Source organism: Thermobia domestica, chromosome 3, assembly GCF_964235325.1.
Source record: "Thermobia domestica chromosome 3, izTheDome1.hap1.1, whole genome shotgun sequence".
In the NCBI taxonomy this organism is placed as follows: Eukaryota; Metazoa; Arthropoda; class Insecta; order Zygentoma; family Lepismatidae; genus Thermobia; species Thermobia domestica.
Genome location: NC_137456.1, coordinates 351,668,005 through 351,673,634, shown reverse-complemented (window position 1 = coordinate 351,673,634; position 5,630 = coordinate 351,668,005).

The following is a 5,630-nucleotide window of genomic DNA, read 5'->3' as shown; positions in this document are numbered from 1 at the left end:
AATTGATATTGACATCTATTGACTGCTATTTCTGAATCATTATTTACACATACATCATGTAAAAGATTGTTTTCATTATTGACCTTAACACATAAATTTGAAGATAAATGTTCATAAGAATCAATAGCTGATATGGGTTTAACCCCTACCACATCAGCTGCAGTCAGTTTAAATTCGTACTTGTATATGGTTCCAATAAAGTACATTGTATTGCACAATCTTGATTAGGTTCCGCATTATTATTTTGTACAGGAATTGCATTGTTGTTTTGATTCTGATACGAAGTGCCATCTCTTAAATTAAAGTTACGTCTATCAATACGGTTTACAGTATTTCTAGAATTACGCCATACATTTCGTCTGTTTTGGAACCTACTTCGGTTAAATGGTCTGACATAATTATCATCACAATTAGTTAGGTTAGGTGAATTCGCATTATATCTTTGCCTATTCTGATTATTTAAATTTACTCTATCCAGGTTATGTTCCGTATTGTTTACGTTACGGATATTCATATTCCGGACAGATACTGACCTAAGGTTATCTGAATTATTTCTAATTTTACCTACTCCAGTTTGATTATTCTGTGCCTGGTATTGACTTTCGTAATATTGAACAAGCATTAGCAGATGATTAAAACTTATGCACTGGGTAGAAAGCAGAATTTGTTGCAATTTAAAAGGTAGTAGATTTCGGATAGATGCAATCACTCTGGATTCAGATTGTAATGGATTTACAACTTTTAATTCATTGTAAGTGTTCACAACAAAATCAACAATAGATTTGTGTAGGCGAGGATGAAAAGGTTGGTTTCTAATCATAGCGTCTCTGTTAGCAAGTAAAAAGTCGTTCTCATAATTTGCGATCAACGCTGCTTTGAATTCCTCATATGTTTTGACGTACTCTCGTACTGCTTTGAACCATAAAGAACACGGTGGGAGTAATAAATGAGGGATTAGTTTCATATATTGAGATTTATCTATACACATTATACTGCATTCATCCTGAAATTTTTCCAGGAAAGAAGTAGCATTTTCATTGCACCTACCACTAAACTTACTCATAGCTCGTATTTCACTCATTTTTACACTTAACTTTATATTTCTTTCACCATTTCGTGTTAAATGAAAATTTCTACCTACTGTGTTATGCGTAGTTCCACCATCTCTTTTCCGCCCATCTATATTCCTTCGCTGAATTCTTTCCAAAATAATATCATCATCGGATGGGTTACTTGAAGAAGAGGTAAAGCAAGGTCCACGTCGATCTGCTTCGGGTGGATGCGAGGGCATTTCTTGTGGGTGAGGGAACTCCAAACGATCAGTAACAACGTTGTTGTTGTATGCTTTGTCTTTAATCTGTAACGTCTTAATTTCCTCCTGTATGGTAGATATCAATTGTGTATTTGCACGTATTTGGTTAGAATTATCTGTCACCTGAATCTTTTGCTGACGAACAGAAGATTCCATTACTTCCAAAATCTTTTTTTACAATATTGACTTCTTGAATTACATGATTGTAGTTATCCTTACAATTTTCAGATAATCTTTTTAGCTTCTCATCAAATTGTAACGTGATGTCTCTCCCAGCTCGTATTACAGATTGTTTCGTTTCTTCTGACTTTTGATCTATTTGTTCTAATCGTCTACTCAATTCTTCATACTGTCTACTAGATTCTTCAGATTTTTGCTGTACCGTTTGTTTTAATTCTTCGGACATCTGAGCTAAATTTTGTTTCATGGCTTCTAAATCATCCTTTCGGCTTTGTTCCAGTCGTTGTTCCTGTCGCTGTAACGCTATTAGGATTCTATCTTCTAGAGTCAACATTCCAGGTGTAATGGGAGCTATATTCTGCTCATTGTTAACACCGTCGGCTTGTGTATAGCCCGCTCCCCCCAGTTCTTTGTCACCGGAACTGGAAGAGTAACTACTACTAGTGCTACTGCTACTACTACTACTACTACTACTACTACTACTACTACTACTACTTATATCGAGAACAGAACCCAACCAACCCCTGCGGGGCTTCTAACCCGTTCCTACTACTACTACTACTATTGCTACTAACTACCACTACTACTACTATTGCTACTAATATACTACTACTACTACTACTACTACTACTACATATTCTAAAGCTTCCTTACCAGAAGATTTACATCTTAAATCTTTATAATATGCGATTCCGATTCATTATGAACTAGTATGAATCGTTAGAATCACTATGATTCGTTAAAAATCACTGGGGGGAGCGGGCTATACTCAATCCACACCGTCAACAGTTTCATTCTCTACCGTCTCACCAATCATGACTTTTCTTATGATTACTCTGCCACTTCTAAGAATAGTTGAGTTAATATTCATAAACCTTCTTATTATGGTAAATTCACCCTTACTTTAAACTTCGGGATATGAATTTACAAAATCAAAAACCAGGTAAACCAAAAATTTTACAACGACTCACCAAAGGTAGTCATCAACCCTAGTACAATTAATATAAGTATATCTCTAGTGGCAATACTCGTTTACCCTTTAAAATATCTTCGAATGTTATATTCACTAAGATGATCACCTTTTTTAATGAAATTACCAGCCAATGATAAATATTAAGTAATTTATTCTTTGATTACCTTTTAACGTATGTTCACACAAACAACGACATAGCATCCAACAAAACAATAATATATATTCATTATGTTAGAACATTCTTCCTTTTTTTATTTTTTTAATTAACATTATAATAGGTATGGTGCTTGTGTAAAAGCACTTTCTGCCCGAGATATATGCAATTATGAATCGATACAAAGTATCTCGTTATATGCTGCAGCAGAAATATTGCGGGAAACAGACGAAACAATTTCCTCTTCACCAATCAGCAAATAGTCGTGCGCGCAGTGATACAACATCAAGTTACGTGATTTGTTTTTGAAAGGTGCAAAGGACTGTGAAAAACGCTTTACAGGTGTAATTTCTCAAAAGTCCCACCCCTCCCATCTTATGCTTTCCCCTCCAACCCCCCTATAACCCAATTTGCAAGGTTTTGGATTATCGCTCATATCTCAGTTACTATTGATCCGATCTTCAAACTCTTTTTGCAGTCTTTTCCTTGAACCATGAACTATAAAAAGTCATTCTTAACAATTTTCGCTAGATCTAATACTTTAAATTTTACATTTATACGTGTACTTTTTTTTCGTTTTTTACATTTTAAGTTTTGTGCATTCGATAATTTGTAGAAAAGCTTCAGATGAAACTTGTAGAGCGGGTCTTTAGCTTTAAAACGGTGTATATATTAATTCACAGTTTGGATTGGAGTATGGATTGAGGTATGGTACGTGTAAAAGCGCACCTTAAGAGAGAGAAGTGCGCGCTCACCATTATTGCTAACTTCGCAGAGTTGTCGCGACCTCGCTCACCTCGTTTACCTCAAATATCGTAGCATAAAATCGCATGGACCCCTACCAATATCCAAAAATGGCCCTCTTTTAGTCATTTTCTGGCTTTGTAGGTCCCCTGAACCGTGACACTCACGGTCCCTGCCTCAATACAAACTCACTATTGTTCTTGATGAATGATTATTGTAAATATATTTTCTGATTTTGTGGAATATATTCCTCGCATTTTTTCAATTTCGCGTATCTTTTTTGTCAGTTTTGGTTCGTTGGGCTTTTGCCCCCAATCCATATGGTATAAGGTTGTTCCATTATTCACCACCTATGGACCCACTGTGTCCCGGACTGACAACTGGTAACTGTGAATTAAATGACATTAATATCTATTAAAATTAATCATTATCATTCACAGCATCACGTACCTCCCACCCACTGCTAGCTAATGTTATAATTTTTCTGTTCGTTATACACATTATGTTCATTATTCGTTTCTTAACTTTTGTTTACACATCATCCTATTAATAATTCATATATACAATTTCTGGCTATATTGAAGGCATTTAACAATATTTACAATATATAAATGCTGTTATTCACAATCAATCAATTTCGTCTTGATCTTTATCCATGGTTGCTGCGTTGTGACATGACTGCGTTGTCAGTCATTACCGATGAGGGAGCTGAGCCCCTATCAATGTTTCAGTGCTGTTTTAGTATTCTTATCTCTTTAAAATAAATTTTCCAGACTTATTTTTAAAAAATGACTACTCAGGTATATTTTCATTTTCAGAATATACTACTGTAGTATTCAGTTTTCTTTAGTAAAACTAGTATCGCCAAACATCTATTTTTATGTTTCAGAATTTTTATTGAAAGAAGGAAACAGATGATATTGTTCTTACTTGTTTCTCCTCCCGCTCCCAGCTTCAATTCTTTACTGGTGACTGGTGAGCATTGTCGTCCTGGAGTATCAAAACAAACAAACAGAGACAGAGGGGGAGAGAATTGCCGTTCTTTTATTAATATATGAGCGGATGTAAAGGACAAGTATCGCAGGCGTTTTTTCTAGGAACTCTGGAATCCCATGAAATTTCTGCTCTTTGCCCTCGCCACACATGGCATTTTATATAGGGGTTTATGACCCCTGGTTGCACAAAATCAACGCTGCCTCCGTTCCTTTCTTTCTTTCTTTCCATATTTTTCAAATACGGGGTTTTGGTCATTTTGTGCGGGTGGAGAGAGCGTAGTGAGTAACAACGTATACTCCTTTGTTGTTTGCCCCAAAGATTTCGGTGCTTTAGCTTCTGGGTAGTGTTGACAGAAAAAAGAAAACGTTGTTCTGGTGCCTTGTTATAAAGAGAGAAGAGGAGTGTGAGTTTTAGTTTTATTTATTTATTCATTTTTTGGGGTAAACAGTGTTAATTACACATTTGAAAAATGGATCGCTTTATAGCTAGAACAGAAAAATTGCAGAATTAATCTTCTATGTTAGTGATAGACAAGAGGGAGACATATTACTTTTTTTTTTTTTAACGCTACCATCCACCACGGGCATCTATCTATCTAAGATCTAATATGGGCCAAAAACAGCTCAACGCGTTAGTAATTTTAAATTGTCATCAGGAACTTTCTGCAAGACTCGATGTTGATATTATTGCAGACGAATTTATAATGCACACCGAAATCCGCAGGCAAATTTTTGCTATGAAAAAGGAGTAATTCTCCCTTTACTGCCTACAAATCTGAACCTAAATGGAAGAAAGTCAACTAAATACAAGTAACATAATATTACAATTTAATGAGAAATTTAAAATTTGGTAGTCATATCTTAATCTTACATCTATTTTACAAATTAATATAGGCCGAAGAAAGTCTTATTGTATCATTCAAATATTGGAAATGTTTATACACTCAGTGGTGCCCACCCCCCTATGTCCATGACGCACCCCCCGCAATTGTCTATCCATAGGTGTTCTTCCATGAAAAAAAAAACTTTTCGATTAATTTTTACATCCCCTCAAATATATTTATATAGATTTTTAACCCCCCCAAATATTTCAATGACGCAGTTTGCGTCATAGCCCTCCTTGTGGGCACCCCTGCACTGTAACTTCTCTTAACGGACATCTCCATAATGTGAACAAACTATGTTTGTCCCTCCCAGTAAAAATGCGCGTTTTGTTATGGGAGAGAACACTCCCTTTTACGGACAAATATTCATATCCCACTGATTCTGTTA